General features: G+C 40.9%; 1 long non-coding RNA gene across 1 annotated transcript; it reads left to right on the top strand.

Moving 5' to 3' along the window:
• The first annotated feature begins 20,282 nt into the window (after nucleotides 1–20,282).
• On the top strand, nucleotides 20,283–23,633 carry LOC110903351. Its single transcript, XR_004876258.1, has 3 exons — nucleotides 20,283–20,647; nucleotides 22,828–22,886; nucleotides 23,448–23,633. It is a non-coding gene; the product is annotated as an uncharacterized LOC110903351 (long non-coding RNA).
• The last annotated feature ends 292 nt before the right edge of the window (nucleotides 23,634–23,925 follow it).

The raw sequence follows: 23,925 nt of genomic DNA, 5'->3' as shown, positions 1-23,925 counted from the left end.
CCTTCAAAATGGGACTGCTTAAGGATTCATTATTCTATGATGATCTTATTATGACACCATGCAGGAATCTAGATGAAGTAAGAACTCGGGCACTCAGGTTCATCCGGCTAGAGGATGACAAGAGGATCCAGGAGAGACAAGTAGGATCCTCAAAACAAGAGAAGCAAGGATCCTCCTTCCAAAACAATAAATTCAAAACCTACCATAGAAGTGACAACCAGAATGTGCATGCTGTTGACCAAGAAGAGGATGATGAAGATTATCCTCCAATCTCAGAATATTGTTTTTCCGTTGATAATCATGAACTAATCCTTGCAATGCAGAATCTAGGAGAAAAAGCTAGGTGGCCCAGGAAGAATGATAAACCATCCGGGACTAAAGACAAATCAAAATGGTGTGCATACCATGAGGATTTCGGGCATCTAACTGAAGAATGCATAGCTTTAAGAAAAGAAATTGGATATCTGTTAAGCAAGGGGCATCTAAAAGAATTATTAGGAAGAAAAAAGCAAAGGACTCAGGATCCTGAAAGGATCCCTGAAAAGGCTCCAGCCCCTCCGGCGAATGCACAAGTGATCAACTTTATTTCCGGAGGATCAGACATCTGTGGTACATCCTTCTCGGCGGCCAAAAGGCATGCAAAGGAAGCAAAGATGGATAATGGAGAGAGACCTATTCGAACATCAAGTGTCTCAGAAGGAAAGACGATAACGTTTGAAGAGAATGATCGCATTAACATCCAGGATCCTCATCATGATAGTTTAGTTATTACTCTCTTTATCTCTAACCATTTTGTCCGCAGGATCCTTATCGACGGAGGAAGCTCAGTGAACATTATCCAGCTTGATGTTCTGAAGAAAATGGGTATCCCAGAATCAGACATCACACTAAGATCCTCCGTACTTGTAGGATTCAGTGGTGAAACGAAGAAAACTCTGGGGGACATTAAACTCCCAATCTACGTGGAAGGATTACATAATTATCAAAATTTTGTGTTATTGACTGTTTATCTTGTTGCAATGTTATCCTTGGCATGCCCTGGATACATGATATGAAAGCAGTCCCATCCACCTATCATCAATGTGTGAAACTCCCTAGCCCATGGGGGATAATCAAGATCGACAGTGATCAGCAGGAGGCTAAGGATTGTTATACCTCATCCATGAAGCCAACCTCGAAGCCAAGGGAGCAATAGCAATTACAGTATCCTCCGAGGAATGTCTTGGAGGCAAGGGAACAAGATGTGGATGAAATCCTCTTGGATCCTAGTGATCCTGAATCAAAAATCTATATCGGATCAGGGATCCTTGGCAAGATGAAAGAAGACATAATATCCTTCCTCAAAAGAAGAAAGTCTACCTTTGCATGGAAGCACGAAGATATGACAGGTATATCTAAGGATATCATAACTCATAAACTTGGCATTGACAGGTCTATCAAACCAATCCATCAAAAAAGGAGAAAGTTTGCACCAGAAAGGAATGCTATTATCCAAGAAGAGGTAGAGAGACTACTTCGAGCAGGTATGATCAGAGAGGTAAAATATCCAAAATGGTTAGCCAATGTGGTCGTTGTCCAAAAGAAAAACAGAAAGTGGAGGGTATGTGTCGATTTCACTGATCTGAATAAGGCATGTCCCAAGGATCCTTTCCCATTACCCCACATTGACTCCATGGTGGATGCAACAGCGGGGCATGAACTGTTGACCTTTATGGATGCATCATCTGGATTCCAACAAATTCAGATGGAACCATCTGACCAAGAGGATACAGCCTTTATGACCCCAACCGGTTTGTATTGTTATATTGCCATGCCTTTTGGATTAAGAAATGCAGGTGCAACATATCAAAGACTGGTGAATATGATGTTCAAAGATCAAATAGGACAAACTATGGAAGTATACATAGATGATATGGTAGTCAAGTCAAAGAAAGCTAAGGATCACCTAAGGGATTTGGAAGAAGCATTTGATATCCTTGATAATTATAACATGAAGCTTAATCCTTCAAAATGCCACTTTGGTGTTAAGGCAGGTAAATTCCTAGGATATATGGTAACTCAGAGGGGCATTGAAGCAAGTCCGGAGCAAATTAAAGCACTGGTGAATATCAAATCCCCTGCCAATGCTAAGGATGTGCAAAGGCTAACAGGCAGGATAGCAGCTCTGAACAGGTTCATATCAAAATCCTCAGAAAAATGTAAAGAATTTTACGATATCCTAAGGAAGAACAAGAAGTTTGAATGGACTGAGAAACATGAGAATGCTTTACAAGCCCTTAAAGAATATATGTCCTCAGCACCAGCATTAACAAAGCCAGAAAAAGGAGATGTGTTATCCTTATATTTGGCGGTATCCTCAACCGCTGTAAGTGCTGTCCTTGTTAAGGATCATGAAGGTACACAATATCCTATCTACTATGTAAGTAAGAGTTTACTTGATGCCGAATCCAGGTACTCACACCTCGAAAAACTTATTCTTGCATTAATCATGGCATCAACTAAGTTAAGGCATTATTTTGAAACCCATACTATCGTTGTTAGAACTAATTTTCCAATCAAGAATGTCCTCAGGAAACCAGAGATGTCCGGAAGAATGGCTAAGTGGGCAGTAAAGCTTAGTGCCCACGATATAAGATACGAGCCTAGAACAGCCATCAAATACCAAGCACTAGCTGACTTTGTGGCTGATTTCAGTAGTGATCTACAAAAGGAAGCAGAATTGGAAGTCCAGCAGCTGGATGAGACCAAGGATCCTTGGATACTACACACTGATGGATCCTCAAATGTCAAGGGCACAGGGCTCGGGATACTACTAAAATCGCCACAGGGGGACATAATACCCCACTCCATAGCCTGTGAGTTCCAAGCAACTAACAATAAGGCTGAATATGAAGCCTTAATTGCTGGCTTACAAATTGCTAAGGATATGGGGGTGAAGTATCTTAAAGTATATGTAGACTCATTATTGATCACCAATCACTTTAATGGATCCTATGCTGTTAAAGGTGAAAAACTAACCAAATATTTAGAGATAGTCAAGGAATTGGCACTCTCTTTTGTCTCTTTCAGCTTAACACAGGTACCAAGGGAGGAGAACACAGAAGCTGATGCATTGGCCAACCTAGGATCATCCTTGAAGATTCCAGAAGATATAAGTATCCCTATCATCCATATCCTGGCTCCTGCTATTGAAAATCAGGTGGCCATGGAAATAGAAGAGGATACTGCAATGATCCCTAGTGAAGAAGCTCAATCTTATTCAGGATCATGGATCTCACCAATTATGAGATACTTGCAATACGGGGAGATTCCGATGGGAGAAAATCCTAGAGCTTTCAGGATTAAGGTATCTCAATTCACAATCTTAAATAATGTGCTATATAAACGATCTCTTGCAGGACCATATTTAAGATGTATCGAGGATCCTGAAATCGAAGAAGTGTTGAGAGACTTCCATGAAGGAGATTGTGGAAACCACACCGGGGGCAGAGCATTATTCTCAAGGATCCTTAGAACAGGATACTACTGGCCAACTATGAAAAGGGATGCTGTAGAATATGCTAAGAAGTGTGATCCTTGTCAAAGACACAACAATATCCTCCATCTGCCAGCCGAATTGCTACACCCTATACCATCCTCTTGGCCATTCATGAGATGGGGGATGGATATAGTTGGCAAGCTCCCTAAAGCACCTGGTGGGAAAGTATTTATGCTTGCCATGACTGACTACTTCTCTAAGTGGATAGAAGCTGAAGCCTTTGCTCAAGTCAGAGAAAAAGAAGTTATATCCTTTATCAAAAGAAACATTATAACTAGATTTGGCATTCCCTCTGAAATTGTATGTGATAATGGTTCCCAATTCATTGGAAGCAGAACCACTAACTTTTGTGACAGTTGGGGAATTAAGATGATAACATCAACACCAGTTTACCCACAAGCCAATGGCCAAGCAGAATCATCCAACAAGATCATCATCAACAATCTGAAGAAGAAGCTAGGATCCAAGAAGGGAAAATGGGCAGAGGAGTTACCTTATGTGCTATGGGCTGATAGGACAACTCCCAAGAATGCCACTGGTCAAACACCTTTCTCTTTAGTATTTGGGGCAGAAGCAGTGATCCCAACAGAGATGGTGATCCCAACTGCTAGAACAAGTACTCGTGATTCTGAAGAGAATGCTACAATCCTGGCTCAGGATTTGGATACTATTGAGGAAATAAGGGATCTGGCTAGGATAAGGATGGCAAGCTACCAACAAAGAATGGCTGGTGCTTACAACAAAAATGTTAGGATAAGGAAGTTCCAAGTCGGAGATATGGTGTTGAGAAAAGCATTCCAAAACACTATCAATCCTGCTGACGGGAAATTAGCACCAAAGTGGGAAGGTCCTTACTTGATTGAAGCTGAAGCAGGAAAGGGGGCATACAGATTGCTAACCATGGAAGGAAATTTGTTACCAAGAGCCTGGAATGCTGTTCACTTAAAAAAATACTTTATGTGAACATGATCCTTCAAGTATGTGATCCTTACATTGAAGTATCCTCGAAGGATCCCGGTGATGTCAGTAACCCTTACTCTGGTGATGTCCTTATCTTAAAACTATTACATCTCCTTACTTTTTACCAAAGGATAAGGATCCTGTATCCTTCATCCTAATCTCACGAACCATTTGAGTTATGATAGTTCAGGTATCTTCAGCATATCGTTAAAGATCTTCAAAAGCACCGCAGATCCTTGGGTTCAACCCCAGTTATCCTTGGGATTATCCCCAGTTTCCGCCAGCAGCGCACGATGATCCTGATATAGTTCACGTCTTTGGGACCAGTACCCACTTCCGGGGCTGACAACCTCATCGTACTGGCTATACCTAGGATCCTACGTATAATGGTAGACGTACCATACATCCGTTCATAAGGTTTCTAACGTTTTCACGTTAGCTAAGGTTTTGACATTTTCATGTCACTAAGTTTGGATAGTCGCCAGTAAGGGCCATACTCCAGTTTACATACGATCCTTTGGGCTTGTCCCCAGTTATCCTTTGGGCTTGTCCCTAGTGATCCTTTGGGCTTGTCCCCAATTATCCTTTGGGCTTGTCCCCAGTGATCCTTTGGGATCATCCCCGGTTATCCTTTGGGCTCGTCCCCAGTGATCCTTTGGGATCATCCCCAGTTATCCTTTGGGCATGTCCCCAGTTATTAATTTATCTTTTACATTGGCTTAGTCCCAAGTTATGTTCCGTTTTTCAGGTTAAACAAATAAGGATCCTTAATCCTTATTATCCGTTAAAATTTCACTTATGGTTATCTTGATTAAAGGTTAGGATCCTAACTTGGATCCTCAGGTATGATCCTTGACTATTCTGATTATACTAAACAACCCTTACACTTTGACAACAAAACCTATGATCCTTGAAATTGATGGCTTCAAAAATTTTCAGCGTCAGGATATTTGATCTAGGATCATATCCTAAATTTATTAAACATGGTTTGCTCAACTCTTGTTACTCTAACAAATATATTTCTAAAACAACTGGAAAGTAAAGAGGATAAATAAAGGATAACAACACGAGATAAGCCAGAAAAATTAAAGTTATATTATTAACAAAAGGATCTTAAACCCTTTCAAAAAGTTGTCAAAATTGCCAACCCACATTTCTACCAGCAAAACGTGGCCCGTCCACATGGGTTGGCAAAGGGCGTCCATTGTCTATGCGGTTTTAGCAGGTGCAGGAAATTAAAGGCGGAAGGATCACAAAGGCTTCATCCCCCAAACAGAGGATCCCTCCACCATTTGCGATCCTACCTATTGTTCAAAGGATCCAGGATCCTTAACCCTAAAAACTATTGTTCAAAGTACAGACCATTATTGTTTCAAAACATCACAACCACAAACAAACTACTACCAAACTTAAAAAATTGGGCTCCGGCCTAGTCTCGAAATATCCATCATCGCCCAATCCAGCAGCTCACACCTTTGCTGCTCCATCACCACCAGCTTCTCCACCCTGATCCTTGTCAGCATCACCGCCCTCCAGCATTGGGATCTCTTCAGCTTCGTCCTCATCCTCCAGCTCTGCCAATCTCGCCTTCCAACCCTCCACGTCCCATGAGCTTTTGTCAAAGGCAGGATCCTGAGCCTCCGCAGCCATCTGTAGTTGTATCTTGTACATAGCAATTGCGGCAGAGACCTTGGCGTCCTGGGTGATCTCCTGCTTCTCGCTATCCATGTTGATCAGCATTTGAGCAGCCTCATCCTTAGTAGCCCGGAGTTCCTTCTCAAGATCGGCTATCTTGAGATCCTTTAACACGCCCATTTGTTGGAGGTCGGCGATTTGGCTTTCCTGATCCTCGACATGGCCAAGGTAGGTCTCAATCTCAGCAAGTTTCTGCAGAAGAAAAAAAAAAGGGGTAAGTTCAGGACCAGGTGATCCTCAAAGAAGCAGGATATACAGGCAAAATACACAAGCAGGATATTCAAGAATGATAACCAACAGGGGCAGTGATCCCTACCTCATTGACATAGTCAAGGAACTGCTGGCGAAGCAGGGGAAATCCTTGGAGATCCTCAGAAGTCTTTCTCTTCTTCCCCTTACCCCTAACAGGTGCTTTAGGAGCCGAAGCAGAGGGACTGGCAACAGAGGTCTTCTTCCTTGAAGACTTGACATTGGCAAGTTCATCAATCCCGAACTTGGAGGCAGACTTGGCAGACTTAGCAGGTTTCCCAGCGCCTACACCATCAAAACAAGATAAGTTCCCTTACTAACTAAACAGTCTTACATATAACTTACTTTTTAACAAGGATACTTACTTGACATAGTGGCAGATGCGGAGGATACTTCTTGTGAATCTTGGACGGTGACATGAAAACTTCTGGTCTCAGGATCAAGCTTTTTGAAAGCTAAAACTCTCTCTCTTGCAGCAGGGGTTAACTTGAGATGAGCAATGGAGATAGCTGCACAAAAGACAAAAAAGACATTAGTGATCCTCATCATAAGAGACAAGTCTGATGGTGATCCTTCCAGGATCCTCTATCCTACCATGAGTAGCCCACTCCTTGGGCAGATCCTCCCCGTTAGGGATGGTATCTCTCCTAACAAAGAAGAATCGTCGCTTCCAGTTGGTATCATTTTTTGTGACCTTAAAAACAGGGTGATCCTCTCCAGCTTTCCGTTTCAGCAAGTATCGATAGGAACCAAACGTGGTAAGATCATAAAGCTCGGCCAGCTCTGCCATCCCCAAATCAATCCCCTCCTGCTCGATGATCCTTTCGAAGGTATACAACACCCTCCAGATCATCGGCATGGCTTGGATATAAGACATGCCGGTCAAGGAAAAGAAGGATTGGGTAAAGGCTGGAAAAGGATACGAATATCCTATGGTGAACGGAGTTGCAGGAAAAGCCACCCAGGTCTCGGAAACAAAATCGCTTAAAACGGTGGAGGTGAATGACTTGAAGATAGCATCCGCCGGAAAACAATGACGGATCCTATCAACATGAGCGTCGGTGAAGCAGCATCTCTCCGTAGGAGAGTCTTTAATGATCCCTTGGCTTTTTAGGGGACTGCTCTTCTTGTGATCCTTGTGAGGAGAATTTCGGAGCAACATACTTACAGCAGAATGAAAACAGAGGAGCAGAAAAACAGAGCAAGAGAAGGAAGAAAGAAAAGAAGAGAATACCTGATCGATCTTCGGTAGAGATTATAAAGGGAGTATATCTTGAATTTAAATGCAAATTGATCCTTACCCTATCTCCTATTTATAATCATGATTTGCAGGGATGTCACCTCAGTGACGTAAGGATTGCAACGGCTAGTTCGAGATTAACGGCTAGTTATCCGAGTTGTTCGTTGCAGATAAGATCAAAGCAAAATATAACTTATTTATTTACAATAAACTCCTTATATTTTGGGGGCAATTGTTAGGGCTGGATTTTTATAATACATGATCCTTACATGTGATCCTAACCAGTGATCCTTATTTCTTTGGCAGATAGTGATCCTCAGCAGAGTTTCAGGATCAGGATCACGGACCATCATAGGATCCTAGTGCTAACAGTTGCTTCCATTGAATTTAATGTTGTTTTGCAGGACATCTAGCAGGATCCGCTCTTAAGCATCACAATCAAAGGACGCGTCTTTACAACTATAGCATGTGCTTAATCGGAGATGGACGTTGTGAAGGATATGGAAACTTGGCATGATTTAAGGGCGATAATTTAGGCTAGATTTGCTTTTATTTCTAAAGGAGTAATGAGCTGATTATTAGTCTTTTTACCTAAAATAGGTCACATACACTTGTATATATAACACTCTTCCCCATTCGGAAGACACACAACACAATTCTCACACGCTTAGACACACATTACGATAGTGATCCTTGTACTCAGCTCATTATCATCCGAAGTTGTAACCATATTTTGATATATTGAAGTTTGGTGATCGGTAGTTGCCATCACCCGAGGTTTTTTATGCCGGAGATCATACATTGATCAAGGGCTTTTTCCTCGTATAAATCATTGTGCCTTTGCATATTTCACACTGAAGTGATCCTTTACTTTTTCTATAAACCAAGCATCATACCCCATTTACATAAAGTTTGGTTGCATTATCCTTGTGTGATTTTTGACCAAAACAGTTGGTCTTTCCCCTCTTTCGGCTTTAGCTTCCTTTGCATGTCTCTTGGCCGCAGAATATGAAGTCCCACAAATGTCGGATCCACCTGAAATAAAGTTAATTATCTTGGCATCCGCAGGAGGTGGTGCTGCTCGTTCAGGATCCTTCTCAGTATCCTAACCCTTGTTTTTCTTTCTTCCCAGGAGATCCTTCAGATAACTTTTGCTCAGGAGATAGCTTATTTCCTTCCTCAGAGCAATGCAATCATCTGTAATATGTCCAAAATCTTCATGGAAGGAACACCATTTGGACTTATCCTTCCAATCAGCCTTTTGTTGATTCTTCCGAGGCCACCTGGCTTTGTCTCCTAAACCCTGCATAGCATACATTAGTTCAGGTATATTAACAGAAAAACAATATTCAGATAACTCAGGATACTCCTCAGGATCCTCGTCTTCAACAACATTCACTTTCTTGTTATCATTTCTACCATACGGCTTAGAGCGGTATGGTTTGTACGAGGATTCTGACTTCCTGTTAGTTGATTCATATGTTGAGGATGCATTCATCCTCTCTTGCATTTCTTATCATCTTCCAGCCTGATATATCTCAAAGCCCTGTTCCGAGCTTCATGTAAGTTCCTGCAAGGATTCATCACAAGATCTTGATAAAATTGGGAATCTTTTTGCAGTCCAATCTTGAATGCTTGGACTGTTGTAGCAACATCAAGGTGCAGGATATCCAAGGATTCCCTGCTGAATTTGTTCACATAATCCCTTAGGAATTCTTGAGGTCCTTGAGTTATCCTATAGAGATCACTTGTTAATTTTTCAAAACTCCTACTGCAAGAAAATTGACTATTAAATAAAATCACTAAATGAGCAAATGATGTAATTGAGTGCGGAGGAACATTCAAGAGCCATTTCAAGGCTGATCCTGTTATGGTAGAACCAAAGCCCTTGCACAAGCACGCTTCTTTAAGATCTGGAGGGATAGGATTGATTTCCATCCTTTCCCTATACTGGGCAATATGCTCCTCAGGATCCGTGGTTCCATCATAAAGCTTCATGTTGGGAGTTTGAAATCTTTTTGGGATTTCAGCATCACAAATAGGATGCTCAAACCGGGATATCCTGTGGCTTTCCTGGGACACTTCAGGAATTGGCTGAACCACCAGAGGTACACTGGATATCATATCCTTTAGCTTCTGAAGTTCCCTAGACAATGCTGATGTCACACATGCATCCTGCAAAGATCCAATACTGTTAGTAGCAAGTGTATTATTATTATTAGATATACTACCGATCTGAGGATTCTGTCCATATCCTGAAGCATATCCTGAGCTTCTCTCAGTTGACACTCTAACTGAAGAGGGTATCTCAGGAGTGTGATTCTGGGGACGGCTAGGCACAATATTTCCCCGGTTATCTTCAGTATAAACCGTAGAACTGAAGTTCAAAGCCCTGGGTTGCAAGGGAGTGACAGTATCCTCAGTGGGCCTGCTTGAGCTGGATTTCAAGAGTTGTATTTCTCTTAAAATCATTCAGTTGGTCTCATGCTGCTGCCTCATCTGTTCCTGCACACTACCAAACAAGGTCAGAATTTCATCATTAGAGGCCATAACGGGGGTCGATTCCTGAATACTCCGAGTAGGTATAATATCCTGAGGCTGCGAGGAGGCTTGCATCCTTGGAGGAGGTGGAGGGAGCACTGAACCAATTGTTGCAGAAGTTGTAGCAGACACAGTAGAAGAGCTCATGCTTGATCTCGAGGCCATTGCAAACAATGTAGAAAACAGTTTGGAAAATACAAAACCAAGTAGTGATCTTGCAAAAGTTTTTAGAAAAAATAGCACCACTCGCCCCACGGTGGGCGCCAAATTGTTTTGGTCAAAAATTACCGAAGAAATTAAGTGATCAAATTAGTTTTGTGAGGTAGTGTGCTAAAAAATGTGTTGAAAATATGTTGATTAAGTCATTTGTTAAAAACAGTTTTCAGGATACGGCTCAGGATATTGAGCTGTATCTACGATAAAACTATGAGCAAAAAGTAAAGGGTGATGACACGAGATATATGAGGAAAGCCCTTGATCAATCTAGATCACCGGCACAAAACCTCGGGAGCTGACAATCGCAGCTGCCTTGTTCTTCTTATTGCTTTAAACGTCAGGATACAATGCAGGATATTGATCAGATCGCTAAGTGTTACAACGTTTGTTGTGAAAGTGAAAGTTGCGAGAGAGAAAAGTGGGAGAAAGCAGTGAGTGTTGTTGTCGTGTCCTATTCGATCCGATCTATCCATCTATTTACAGCTATGAAATACAAACAAAAACTCCTATAAATGGGGGATGCTCCTGAATATTCCATAGTGATCGTTGTGAACCGAGTAAAGCGGCTTCAACATCTTCCTTTGAAAGACTTAGACCGAGTCTTCCAGAGAAACGGTCCTTATGAACGTTGCGAGCTTGAACTTATATTCCTGCACATAATTCGTTAGTGATCCTCAGGATACCATTCAGGATGTTACCAATATCCCGAATGTGTAACCCGGGGTATGAACACATATCATACAATCAAGATATAGCTTAAAATATTGACCAGGATATAGGCTCAGAATTTCACCCATAACACTTGTTTCCCGCTCATTTTCTAAAGAGAATTCCTTAGTGGACAAGCAAAACTGCTTCTTGGGCCTTATCTGTCGGGCCCGTGTGGCAATGGCCCAAAGATGGATAAATAGAGTAATCCATTGGCCCGTCGTCAAGTCATCTTTAGTCCCTGGTTGCGAGACTCAAATTTCGTAATCCAGGGCTGAGTCATAATTATCAACAAGGTTAACCTGTTTGGGATAAGAACGCGGGCCCACCTTTGGTTAATCATTACGCGTCCCCTTTTTTCTTATCCAGATGCCATTAATTGTCAGTAATCGACTGATGGGGTTTAATCTTATTGGAGCACGTGCTGGGCGGTTTTAATTCGAAATGAAGGTGATGTGACGGTTTGCTCCATACTGGTCAGTTATTTCCCTTAAATACCCCCTTGGTTTCTTGAACCTTCCTTCAACTTCCACCATGATCCCCTTTTCTCCATTTTCTTTACATTCCTCCGATCACCATTTTCCCCAATCATGAGTCTCACCAGTCGTTCAATGATCCGTTCCGTTTTGACAGCGAAGGACTTGGAGTCCTTTGTTGATACTTACAAGATACCCAATCGTTTCTCTCCAACATTGCCAGGCCCTGACGAATCGGCCGAATGTACACCGGATCGGATTGTCTTTTTTACCTTGGCATTTTCTTCCTGTGGAGTTTGGTATCCCCTTTCACCCTTCAAGATAGCCTTATTGCGTCACTTCGGAGTTCATTTCTCCCAATTGCACCCTCTAGGGTTTATAAGAGTAGTACATTTTGAGCTATCTTGTGTGGCCGTCTCCGGCGAGCCGTCTGTCCCCCTGTTTTGCATGTTTTATAAACTGATTTCTGATGGGGATTGGTTTACCTTCGCCAAACGGAAGAACAGTGTGTCTCAGCCTTGCTATTCTTTTATGCCGACTTCCACTTACCCTAAATAATGGAAGAGTAGGTTTATCTTTGTTTCCGCTGCCATGATACCAGAGTCTCCACCGCTAAGGGACGCCGAGGCCACTATTGAAGATAGCATTCCTGCCTTGTCTGCTGACGAAATCGTCCAGTGGAAGCGTATGTATGAGAATCCAACAAGAGCTTTTACCTTTTCCGAAGGGATCCTGGCTATGGGAGGTCTGAGCCCTTCTTACTCGGTTCGTCCTAGGGCCTTTTTTGGCAAAAAGGTATTCTTGTCTCCCTGACTTGTCCTTTTTTGTTGGGGTTTGTGTAGTCATCTTTAGCATTTCTCTTGTGCAGAGTTGACTCTGTGGATGTTAGTTTAGGGGGATTCCCGAGATATGAAGTTTGTGGTTGGTGATGAAGTTGAACCGGGTTTGAACCGGGATGTTGAGATGCAGGCGGCTGGAGGGTCTGTTCAGGCCGGGGGCCCTATTGCTGTGGAAGAAGGTGAGGGGACTTCTTTTGATGGAGAAGAGAGTTCCCCTGATCCTCTTCAAGTTGAGCACTTTGATCATGATGATGAGGAAGGCCTGGAGAGCCGTCTGGCTCGAAAGAGGAAAGTTGTTAGCCCCAAGCCAGTTCCTGCCCCTCGTGATATCCGGCTGAGGCTCCGGAGCGCCAGTGGGAAAAAGGGCCCTCCTGTGACTAAAGATGCTTCCGAACTTCCCCCTATTGGGGTTAAGTGTTCTTTGTCTAAGCATTGCGGTCCTCTAGCCTTGTGAGTGAACCTTTATTGGTGAGTTCACTTTTTATTTCTTACTCTAGATTTGTTTTGCTTTGATATGATCTTAATGTTTCCTCCCCCTATTGATTTGGGCAGGGAAGTTCTCATGCTCCTATCGAAATCCCTACTGCCCCTCTTCTTCTCGTGTTAGAGATAAAACTCCGGAGGTACACACTGCTCGTATTACTTCGGCTTTTGAGATTTCTCCTCATCATGCTATTGGGACCAGTAAGCCTTCTCACTTTAAGGGTTTTACCTCTCGATCTCCTCTTACTCCTTTGTTTGCCGATGCTCTCCCCGTCCCGTACGTTCCCAAGTGGAAAATTACTCCATCTTCCATAGTGGGCAACCCTGAAACTGCCCGGGACTTCTTAACCCATGCTGTTCCTCCATCCCATAAATTTATGAATTCTGCCTTGAGGGATGATCTTTTTGAGGATCAATACAGCATGTCACTTTGTGTGGGTCTTTTCAGGGGCGTTGGCATGTTGCAGCGGGTTGATGATATGAGGAAAGAGAATGAAGGACTTAAGGGTGACCTTAAGGCTTCTCAGTCTATTGCTGCTAAGCTCCGATGTCAAGTGGTTGAGGCTGAGCGTAAACTGCAAGAGGAAAAGGTGCATAGCCTTTCTCCCCTTTCTCTTTTTTTTTTTGACCCCTTTTGGATTTTTTGCAATGTCTTCTACTCAGGGGGCTGGAGCTATGCTGGAGCGGAGGGAGCGAGCCTGGGTGAGGGAGATGGCAGCTTCGGTAGAAGAGAAGGAGGAGTTAGCCGCTGAGCTGAAGCATTAAAGGGAGCTTGACTCTGTTTCCCAGAAAGATCTGGACGTGATGTATGCTGAATATGGGATGACGTCTGATGATAACGAGCGATTAGCTAAGGAGAAGCATTGGTTGATTACTGAAGGTTTCGGAGCCTTTCTTACTCCTGTCTCTCAATTGGAGGAGTTCAAGAGTGGTCTTGAGCAGGTGTATAGGGCGTACCGGGACGTCGCGTACCAGGCAGGGCTGAAGGATGGGTATATTTACTCTGCTCAGGGTCTGAACAGGAAGGAAACTCCGCTTTACAATTCCAAGGCTAAGAAGAGGTTGTCTAAGTTGGACAAGGAGTTTGGGGGTAAGACCCCGACCCTTCTTGAGAAGATCCTAGAGCATCACATGATATCTATTGATGAATTGAAAGCCTTGTTCACTCCCGCCGGTCCCTCGTCTCCAAAGTCTTTGTCTGGGGGTGGCTCCCAGTAATTTCTGAACATTAACCTACTTCGATATGGTTGTAATCTGAATAATTATGCAGTCTAGGATACTTTTAGCTTTTTGATTCTTGGGAGGAGAACCTTTGTGTAGGGGTTCTCCTGGTACTTAATTATATAACTTATGTATGTACGTTGCTATCTTGTTTTTGCCTATTTTCTGGTGTGTTTTTTTTCTTTTTGCAGGAGCTTTTGCCGTGAATCAAGTCGGTGTTTTCCTGAAGACTTTTGGTCGTTTACGAGAAACTGTGTTTTAGTCTGTCCATTATGCTTTCTAGCTTGTGTATTAGCTTTTCTTTTTTAGGCCAATAGTGCTTCCTATTGTACATTCATTTTGTAAATAAAAAAGGAGACTTCTTTTTGAAGTTTGTTTACAGAAGTGTGTTGTGCTCATGGTTTGCTTGATAAACCAGGATTGTTTGTTCAAGGACAATCGCTGGACAAGTCTATAATGTGAGATTATGTTTTTGGCTTGTTTGTTCGTTTTCTCTGGGTTAGCTAGACCCTATTTTGCCCCACAGCCGGGTGATTGGTATGTTTGATATACCTTATACACGTGTGTTTGGTCGTTGTTAGGTTTATAGTTCTTATAGGCACGCCTGCCTTGATATAACACCTACTATTCTACCAAAAAGGGGACAGGTGAGTTGTCCGTTTGTCATTCATTTCTTGGGGACCAAGTTTTCCCAGTACAAGTTTTTACAAAAGGTTTTCCTTTGGGGGTAAGCCCCTGACTATCAGTTACAAAAGGTTTTCCCATGGGGGTAAGCCCCTAACTATCAGTTAATCATTACAAAAGTGGCTCCCTGGCCGTTTTCCTTAAAAGACTTTCTTCCGGTTCATATGTGGTACTTCCTGAGCTGCATGAGGTTCCATGTTCTTGGGACCTCTTTGCCCTGAAGTGTCTCTAGCTTGCAACTTCCTTTACCGTTGGCCCACGTGACCCAGTAAGGCCCTTCCCAATTGGGCCCTAGCTTTTCGGTGTTCTCCTGTAGGCTGGCTTCGTTTGCTCTTAAGACCAGGTCCCCCGGGACAAGGTTAAGCTTTTTCATCTTGGCATTGTAATAACTTTCAAGCTGTTTTTTGTACTTGGCCTCCCTGACTGCTGCCACTTCCCTTCTCTCTTCAAGCAAATTCAGGTTCATCTGGAGATCCTGTTCGTTTTCCGCCTCTCTGAGCTTCATTCTGGCAGTCGGGGACCCTATTTCAGCCGGGATGACTGCTTCCATCCCGTAAGTTAAGCTGAAAGGGGTTTCCCCATTGCAGTCCTTGGGTGTGGTCCTGTATGCCCATAGCACAAACGGTAATTCCTCCAGCCATCCTTTTTGTTTCCTTCCTAGTCTCCCTTTCATTCCCTTGATGACGCTTTGATTTGCTCTTTCCACCAGTCCATTGCTTTGGGCATGGGTGACGGAGGTAAACACCAGGTGTATGTGCATCTGCTCGCACCATGGCGTGAAGGGTTTTCCAGCAAATTGGACACCATTGTCACTCACCAGTTCCTTTGGGACCCCTATCTGCAAATGATGTTGTCTAGTACAAATCGTCTCATCTGCTCCCCGGTTATTTTTGCCAGGGGTTTTGCTTCGATCCATTTGGTAAAATAATCAATGGCAACCACCACGTACTTAACCCCTCCTGGGCCCTCTGGGGATGGCCTGATTATGTCGATGGCCCACTTCTGGAAGGGCCAAGACGTTGAGACGGGTATCATTGGGTGTTTGTGGCGGTGTGCCATAGGTGCATGAATCTGGCAATTGTCACATCTCTTGATCTCCTCTGATGTTGTTTCATACATTCGAGGCCAATAGAATCCCGCATTCATTGCCTTCGCCACTACTGTCCTTGGCCCCGAATGCATTCCACAAATCCCCTCATGTATTTCCCTAATCACATACTTGGCTTCTTCATTGTCAACGCACTTTAAGGATGGACCTAGGTATGATCTTCGGTAAAGTTCTCCATCAATCAATTCATATTGTAGGGCTTTGACTCTTACCTTCCTGGCTGCCTAGTCTCCCTCGGGTAATGTTCCGTCTCTGAGGAACTTTGCAATCGGTGTCATCCATGTCTCTTGTGCGTTTTCGATCGCAGCTACCTCTCCTGTGTCGAGGGAGGGGGAAGTCAGGACTTCCACTTTGACTTCTCTTGCTAGGTGGTCAAATGCCACAGAGGCCAACTTGCTGAGGGCATCGGATTTTCTATTTCTCCCGCGGGGGATGTATTCTAGTTTAAAGGTCTTGAAAGCCTCGGCTATCTCTTTTACCTTTGCCACGTACTGAGCCATTGTGCTGTCTTTAGCCTCATATTCCCCTTGGTATTGTTTGACCACCAATTGCGAGTCAGTACTAGCTTCCACATGTTTTGCTTTCATCTTTTTGGCTAGCTTCATTCCTGCTAAAAGGGCTTTGTACTCTACAGTGTTTTTGGTATTCTCAAAGTCCAGTCTGATGGCATAGGTCAGCTCAACCCCCTCAGGGCTGATCAGTGTAATGTCCGCCCCGCTACCTTCTTCGCTGGAGGCCCCATCTGTGAGCAATTTCCACACTGCCCCATCTTCCTTCTCTTTCTCTTCCTTCTGAAAAGCTTCCCACTTTAAAAGTTCTTTTTCTTCATCCTCAGGGACCTCTGCCAAGAAGTCGGCCAGCATCTGTCCCTCATGGCTGTTCTGGCTTTAAATTCCAAGGAGTGTTCTCCTAATTCGACTGCCCACTTGGCCAGTCTCCTTAGCACTTTTTGGAGAGGCTGATCTGTCATTAGAGTGACCTTGTATCCTTAGAAGTATCTTCTGAGTCTCCGGGATGCGAAAACGAGAGCTAAAACTAACTTCTCCAGGGGCAGATAACGTTCCTCAGGACCCTTGAGGGTCCTGCTGATGAAGTATATTGGTATCTACTTCCCTTCCCGTTCCACCATCATAACCGCACTTATGGTTGTCTTCGAAACAGACAGATACAAAAGCAGACCTTCCCCGGGCACTGGGGTAGCTAGAGTTGGGAGTTTGCAAATGTAGCCCTTTATCTATTGAAAAGCGGTTTCCACCTCAGAGGTCCATCTAAACCTGTCCGTTTAAAGGCAATTTTTCAGCACCTTCATGAAGGGAAGGGTCCTGTCGGCTACCTTTGACAAGAAGCGGTTCAATGCGATTAACCTTCCATTCAGCTGTTAGATGTCTTTCAGGGATCTGGGGGATCGCATTTCGGCCACGGCTTGAGTTTTTTCCGGATTAGCTTTGATTCCTCCCTAAGTAACCACTACTCCTAGGAATTTCCCTTCTTCTACCCCGAAGCAGCACTTTCCGGGGTTCAGCTACATATTAACATCTTGCATGGTTCGAATTGTTTCAGCTATATCATCTATCATGGCCATCTCGGTCAGGCTTTTGATGACGATGTCATCGACGTATACTTCCAAGTTTCGCCCCCATTGTTCTCTGAAGAGGGCATTCATGAACCTTTGATAGGTGGCCCCAGCATTTTTGAGTCCGAAGGGCATTTTGGTATAGCAAAATGTCCCTTCGTCTTTGATGAAGGCTGGCTTTTCTTCATCTTCCATTGACATCTGTATCTGATGATATCCTTTGTAGGCATCCAAGAAGCACTTCAGGGGATACTGAGATAAGGAGTCCACTTGGACGTCTATCTCTGGGAGGGGGTAGCAATCCTTGGGGCATGCTTTGTTTAGATCTTGAAAGTCGATGCACATCCTCCACCCTCCGTCTTTCTTCTTGACCACTTTTCTTTGCTGACCAAAGTTCCTCAGAAACTTTTCACTTAACTCTTTATAGCTGTCGATCCCTCCGGGGGGAAGGCTGTCAAACCATAGCCCGGCTCCCTCCGTCAGGGCCTGCACAAACATGTGGCACCAAACTGGCATGGGCCACCGTCTCAGCTGTCCTGCACACCTGAAGGCATGGAGATGGTCCTCAGGGTCTCTTGTCCCATCATACCGGTCGAAGTTTGGAGGTAGCTTTTTCTTAGGGGGCATGGGTGCTTCCACAATTCTCCTAGTGAACTTTGAGATTTCAGCTAAGTCCCGAGGGAGGTAGGGTTGATCCAGACCATCATCACCTTGATTTTCCTTTTCCTTTTCTTTTCCTTTCTATTTCTTCCCTGTAATGAGATCCTCTCTCTCTTCCGAAGACATCTGTCTAAGGGCTGTCATGAAAGTATTAAGTGGGTCACTTCCACTGCTTTTGTTTTGTGGATCCACCCCTTCCTAGTTGGGAGGTGTCGAAGGACAGTCTAGCCCTAAGGCTGTCGAGCTTTCCTTGTCTTTCTAAATCCTCAAGATACTTTTTTAGCTTCTCCTTGTGCATGGTAACGAAATCTAGAGTAATGGCTTCCTCTCTTTCCAGAATTTCCACTTGATATTCGTTCTCTTCCTCATGAGTGATGTCTTCCATTGTGACCTTATCGTGATCGTTCTGCACCGTCTGGATAGTACGCGAGCTGGGTGGAGTTGTCATGCTGCTTCTTGTAAAATGGGTTATCTTAACGTCGGAGTTTCAGAGTGGGAACACCAGTTAGACTGCTGTCCCACGGATGGCAGCAATGTCGAATACCCAAATCCCTAGTGACGTTCAAAGGGTCTTTGCTGACGTCAAGATATCCCAGCATTCGTCGCTACAAAAAAGTAAACCGTTAGCCTTGTCACGGAGGGCCCCGGGAGGGGGATCCGTGACCAAGCTCCGGCGTGAGAATAAGTAAACTTGCCGGAGAGTCAGGGGAGTTTATTCCGATGAGTGCAATCACCGGAATGTTCCTCTGTGGTGTGAATCTAATAAATGTGAGTGTGTTTAATGTAGGAGAATATTGGTCGGAATAAATGAGAAAGCTCTAAATGCAATACCTTGAATCTGCTGTGATCACCGCTCCTCTCTCTTATATAACTATGAAACCTTATCTCCCATGTGAGATATTTTAATGAGACGATCCAACGGGTTTCGAGGGTCTTCGGGGGGCTCAGACACGTGTCTGACCCCCAACGGTGGGATTGTGACTTCATTTAATGTTTCCGGCTTGAGAGGTACAGTGCCAGCCGAGATCCTTTTCATATCAGGCATTAAATGTTGCCTGTGTTCTCTGAATCCTTGTTTCCCGCTCATTTTCTATAGAGAAATCCTTAGTGGACAAGCAAAACTGCTTCTTGGGCCTTATCTGTTGGGCCCGTGTGGCAATGGCCCAAAGACGGATAAATGGAGTAATCCATTGGCCCGTCGTCATATGGGTATGCAAACGAAAAGAGATAAATATGCAGATATTAAATTATATGGGAAAAGATCAAATAGGAAGATTAATTTCGCTAGGAAGGATAGGAAGCAATAAGAGGATGACATGTGGCAAAGATGAAAAACATAAGGAGGGGCATTTTGGTCAAAACTCACCATTTTCAAAAAAAAACCCAGCAGCTACAATTCATTTCTCTTACCCGTATACTCCAATCCACCATTTTCAAAACCAACACCACCACCACATCACAACCAACACCACCACCACCACCTCCACCACCACCACCACCACCACCACTACGACCTACGATCGCCACCATCTTGCCGGAAATTAGATCTGAAACCACCACCTTCAACCACCTTTTAGGTTTTTCAGATCCGACACCATCATTCCACCATCCACCGCCACCGCTCCACCACCACCGGTTTCCCACGGTGTATCAGAGTTCTTTTTCCGTCCACTATCGTTAATCAGAGTTCTTTGTAAGTTATGTTATATTTTATTTTCATTGCGTTTTAGTTATCAAACCTCAATTGCGTTTTTCACATCATTATGTTTTAGTTAGAGTTCTTTTAATTTTGTTCTTCTGGATGTTAAAACAGAGACGACAATTGCGAGAAGTTGCTCTACCATTCGACCACACTTTGGTAATTCATCTTTTCAGAAACCTAACTCGAATTTTTCGACAAACTTATGGTTACAACACCTTTGTTGATTTGGTTGTAATGTATGATTTAGTTGCGATAATTATAGGTACACCATCACCTGACGACTCCGTTTTCAGCTAAAAGAGAGAAATTAATCAGCCATGTAAGGCTCATGACTTTGTAGAAGACTTCAAATGGCTAAACTTTGGCGACATTCACTCTAATTTTCACCCAAATTTCGTGTTCTTGTAAGTGGCTTAATCTCTTGAATTTGTATAATTTTTTTTTGTAAGTGTAACGACCTTAGAGCGTTATAAAAAGACATGTTTCTTGACTGTTCTAGATTTTATACCAGGTAGTACTTTATGCTTTATGATATGTACATTGGATTTGCAGGTCAATGGTGACTAAGTCAAAGGTTGTTACATCAAATGGTAAAAAAGAGTGCCATTCACGTTGTCATGTTATTACAGTCTATCACATCTAATGTTGACTAAGCCAAAGGTTGTTACATCAAATGGTAAAAACCTAAGTTCATGAATATAATGGTTATGTTTTCTAGAAGTACCTGATTCAACAGTTTGATGTTTTCATGAAGGTATGAGTTTTAATATTTGTGTTTTGACTACCATATTAGTTAATAACTAGGGTTTTTTTTAACTGAAGAGATAAAGCTCTAACATAGAATACATAAGTTAATCAATACATATTTTGAAAAATCACCCGCATATACTTAGGGCCTGTTTGGTTGACAGGAATTTATAGGATTTCAAAGGAATTGGAATTTGAATTCCATTTCTTTGTGTTGTGTGTTTGGTTGGACAAATTAGTTGAATGAAATTGGATTTCAATTCCAACAAAATCCCTCATTTAATGGAATTCAGATTCCTTCTAAATTTCAAAGGAAAGTTTAAAAAACCATGGGAATGTTTCCAAAGTTACGGAAATAGCCCCTTGCCTCTTTCATTTTTGTCTAAAAACCAAAAAATAATAAAAAAAATCAAAAAATTCTAAGAAAACCAAATAATTCTAAAAAATAAAAAAAATCAAAAAAATAATAAAAAATCCGAAAAATTCTAAAAAATCAAAAAAATCAAAAAAATCAAAAAAATAATAAAAAACCAAAAAAAATTATAAAAAAGAAAAAAAAATTTAAAAATAAAAAAATCTAAAAAATAATAAAAAATCCAAAAAATTCTAAAAAATCAAAAAAATAATAAAAAATCCAAAAATATTCTAAAAAATAAAAAAAAAATCTAAAAAATAAAAAATAATAATAAAAATCCTAAAAATTCTAAAAAATCAAAAAATAATAAAAAATCCAAAATATTCTAAAAAACCAAAAAAATTCTAAAAAATAAAAAAAAATAAAAAATCCAAAAAAATAAAAAAAATAATAAAAAATCCTAAAAAATCCAAAAAATTCTGACGAATAAAAAATATTAAAAAAAATAAAAATCCAAAAAAATCTTAAAAATCAAAAAAATAATAAAAAATCTAAAAAAAACCCAAAAAAATCTAAAAAGCCAAAAAAAATTCAAAAAATCAATAAAATAATAAAAATTCAAAAAATTATAAAAATCGAAAAAAATTCAAAAGTTTTTTTTTGAATTGTTTCGATTTTTTATAATTTTTTCGATTTTTATTATTTTTTAGATTTTTTTTATTTTTTAGAATTTTTTGGATTGTTTTTTATTTTCTAGATTTTTTTCTATTTTTTGGATTTTTTGATTTTTAAAATTTTTTAGAATTTTTTTTGATTTTTTAGAATTTTTTTTGTTTTTTAGAATTTTTTGAACTTTTTATTATTTTTTAGATTTTTTTTTAATTTTTTAATTTTTTTATACTTTTATTTTTTGTATTTTTTTTTGAATCTTTATTATTTTTTATGATTTTTAGAATTTTGTTTTTGAATTTTTATAATTATTTTGGATTTTTTAGAATTTTTTTGAATTTTTATAATTTTTTATAATTTTTTGGATTTTTTAGATTTTTTTTTTGAATTTTTAGGATTTTTTTTTCTTGTTTTTATTATTTTTTAGAATTTTTTTGATTTTTTAGAAATTTTTTTAATTTTTAAATTTTTTTATACTTATTAATTTTTTGGATTTTTTAGATTTTTTTTTTGAATTTTTCTAATTTTTTATGTTTTTTATGATTTTTAGAATTTTGTTGAATTTTTATAATTTTTTTTGGATTTTTTAGAATTTTTATCTTGGATAGGTGTTTTTAAAACTTTTGCCAATTGTTTATAACTAGGGGTAATTTTGTCTTTTTAGGTATTTTTAAATTCTAATTCCATTATTACATTTGTCAACCAAACACATCTATGGATTTCAAAGGAATCCATGTAATTCCAATTCTAATTCCAATTCCCATAAGGATTCCAATTCCAATTCCTACACATTTCGCGAACCAAACGCCCCCTTAGAGATTTGAAATAACTAATAATGCAATAGCTAATTTGAGTCCATGCGTATTATGTTTTTTTGTCAAACTCGGATCTGTTTCATGTCCAATATTTTATGTGGCTCCGGATCTGTTTCTGGTCGGGTATTTTGGTTTCCGGGTACACAACTATGTAAATTTCTTGAGTTACACAACATAGTTGGGTGTTTTGCTATCAAAATTTCTTGAGTTACTCTTTATACAAGGCTATGATGCGATATATGTTAGAATTTTTTACAGAAAGCTATTTGTTCATATATAATTTGATCAGTGTAGTGTGTATCTTTGATGTTGAGCATCTTATATTTTCATTGTAATTTTTAATGCCAGCTTCTACTTGAGCTGTTGCGAACGCGGGGAAACGATGTCTCACTAGTTCCATGTTTGAGGTTTGTACACTGACTTCTAATGTCTAAATGTCTACTATATCGAATCAAACACTATAGTTTAGAATTGAAATCCCTTGTCTATGTTAGTCGTTGCTTGTATATTGGTTAGACAATGCAAGACAAGCGTCTTGGTTGATGGGGTCAAGATAGTGTCAGGTTGTTGAATACGGTAATTTTCTATTATCGGTTTGATTGGGTTGGCCCCTACAAGTTTATTTTCATCTTCAGCTTTCATATAGGTGGTGAATGTTAATTATGGTTACAGAATATTATTAATTCAGCAATAATCTAAATCTTGATAGAGTAGTTTAGGCTGTTATATATATTGAAATTTTGAGTGTGAGTGCTTTTAGTCTGTTACATATTTGACCCGTCTCTCTTTTAGCTTTTTTTGAGTTAATCTATTTGACAATTTTAACTTGTACCACGTTCTTCTGACCTACAAACAGTTTCTATGCAACTAATAATTGGCTAGTTTTCTTTGTTCTTAGTTTTATTTATGCCCAAATCAGAGATATTTGAAAGTCAAAGTGGCTGATATCTTGTTTCATCTCACTACAGGAAATACCCGCAATAGCGGCCACCAAGTTTGGAAAGAAGATGCTAATGAAGTGGATGATGATACGGATATGATGTAGAATTATGACATTTTATATGTTAAAGTAGTTTTATGACATGTTGTGAATAAAAATGAACCCGGATGGTGACGTTTGTGACGTTTATGCTTATGTAGATTGTGTTTATTTAGTTTTTGTATGTCTTGAACCCGAAATTGGCAGGTTTAAATATGAAAAAAATTGGAAAATAAAAAAAATGAAAAAAAGAACACTTTTAGGGGACACAAAAGTCGTCGCTATTGAGGTTGACCATTAGCGACGATATATTAGTAGCGACATCTCTCGCCGCTATTGAGTCAACCATTTAGCGGTGACAGGTACCAATAGCGGTGACATGTGGGGCCATCTCGGCCACCCTTTAGCGGCGACATAAAGGGCCTTTAGCGGCGACCCTTTAGCGGCGACATAAGGGGTCTTTAGCA

The sequence above is a fragment of the Helianthus annuus genome, chromosome 13, assembly GCF_002127325.2.
Source record: "Helianthus annuus cultivar XRQ/B chromosome 13, HanXRQr2.0-SUNRISE, whole genome shotgun sequence".
Lineage (NCBI taxonomy): Eukaryota > Viridiplantae > Streptophyta > Magnoliopsida > Asterales > Asteraceae > Helianthus > Helianthus annuus.
Note: the sequence above shows the minus strand (reverse complement) of the source record. Positions and strands in the feature narration are given on the sequence as shown.